The sequence below is a fragment of the Lolium rigidum genome, chromosome 7 (genome assembly GCF_022539505.1).
Source record: "Lolium rigidum isolate FL_2022 chromosome 7, APGP_CSIRO_Lrig_0.1, whole genome shotgun sequence".
NCBI lineage: Eukaryota > Viridiplantae > Streptophyta > Magnoliopsida > Poales > Poaceae > Lolium > Lolium rigidum.
The window spans coordinates 138,471,669-138,473,523 of record NC_061514.1 but is presented as its reverse complement, the minus strand read 5'-3'; the positions used below and the strand labels follow the sequence as shown (position 1 = coordinate 138,473,523).

The following is a 1,855-nucleotide window of genomic DNA, read 5'->3' as shown; positions in this document are numbered from 1 at the left end:
ATTATAGTTTGACTAATGAAACATGAAGAGAAACACAATTAGAAGACTGAGGGGCAACAACATAGGATAATGTGTCCTGAGCCCATAAGTTTGACAGGGAGTAATGGCAATCTTGGAGCATATGCCCAAAACCACGATAGGACAAACATAGACTGAAAGAAACAGTACATTCTTCTACCTATACACTGATATGCCATCAAATATACGAAAGATCATATCGGAAGTTAAAAGAAGCCAATAACCTCCTTCATCTCCCCCTTGCTTCGATTTATGCAGATGAAAACATCCAATAATGAAATAATTCGAAGTTTGGCTGAAACATATTGTTGTGGGTGAGAACAAATATTTTTGGTGAGCTCTAACGCCAAATTTCTGCAGTGTGTTCTACAACAGATCAAAACCAGATTGCAAGTAAAGAAAATAAAGCTATAAATACTTACGTAGAAGTTTAAAATCAATTTGAGAGTCTTTAACCTGCGCATAGACAAAATTCACTGAGCATAACATGATCCAAATTGCCCAACTGGTGTACTGTTACCGAACATGAAAACTTGAATCTGTTATTGACAGGAAAATGTTAGTATCATATCAAAAGCATAGAATGTTTTCCATGTAGTGCAGATTTGCTAGAAGTAAATGCATTGGATTACTATCAATATCACAAAACTTAAACCTTGCATGTCCTTGCCGTTCAAAATTTCTATCTACAAGCTGCATTTAAAGCCTCGTGTTCAGTTATCAAGAGTTGAATACACAATATTAAACACATAGCTTGGATATAAAACTGAAGAAACATTGCAGATAGTGATAGGTGAGGGAGCAACACCGAGGCTTTCATACATTAGAAAAAAAGGTTTTCAAGTAGAAACTTGCATGAAAAAGTGAACAACCTTACTAAAGAAAATGTTTCCAACATTGGGCGACCTGTCGCCGCACGGTTGGCTTAGATGAGGGAGAGAGATAAAACCTTTTCATGCAAGTTGTTCACTTTCTCATTTTCAAGACTGCAAGAATAAAAAAGTGAACAACCTCACTAAAGAAAATGTTTCAAGACTGCAAGAATATAAAATATTACATCAAAATAAATGAAGGATAACTTTTTGAGACCTGAGATAGATTAAGAAACTACATCTAAAAAGCCTAAAAAGAGAAGCCCAACTTTGAACCATAATTGCCTCATAAACTATAAGCCAATAAGTCATGGCCATACGTACCTTTAGTTTATATGAAGTGTCCTAGCAGCTTCTCCAATCTTTGTGATGATTCCTTTTAGAGCGCACGGTGAGGTCAATCATGTCTTGTTTTGCTCCTACCACAGAATCTGTAGAGTTGAGCACATTGCAATGAGATATAGTATCTACAAGAAATCACAAGAATTAAGGAGGCAAATAATATCGAGAAAACCGACCATGAGCTGAAGTACAAATAAAAGAGTGTCATCAGTGAGAAGACAATGGGGAAAATAAATGAATGTGTTATTGTTTCTTAAGACCTTCTTGATTTAGATAAAAAAGTAAGAGGTTCTAGCTAAGATAACAAATAAATTCATAGTGTCACTATAGAATCTACAAATCTTGTCCTAATATTCAGTACAAAAAACGCTGAATCAGCGGCAACTGAATGTAAAAGAAAAGTGACAGTATTGTGCAATTTACATAACAGATAGTCTTTCCTCACATGCCAACAATGTTATCCAGCCATATGCTCGTTTATATGGCCAAATATACAAACCCGGAGAAATTAAACAATGTCAAACAATGTCATAAGAGAGGAAGAGAGAGAGAGGATAGGATTACAAGGATAGAGCACGCGAGAGATGCGGAGGTACAATGCAAGCGGCGTCGATGAGGAGAGA

General features: G+C 36.0%; 1 long non-coding RNA gene across 1 annotated transcript; it reads right to left on the bottom strand.

Moving 5' to 3' along the window:
* Nucleotides 1–239: 239 nt before the first annotated feature.
* LOC124673829 lies at nt 240–1,258 on the bottom strand. The gene is made up of 3 exons (XR_006992839.1): nt 1,215–1,258; nt 441–557; nt 240–313 (listed from the first exon to the last, which is right to left on the bottom strand). It is a non-coding gene; the product is annotated as an uncharacterized LOC124673829 (long non-coding RNA).
* Between the last annotated feature and the right edge of the window lie 597 nt (nt 1,259–1,855).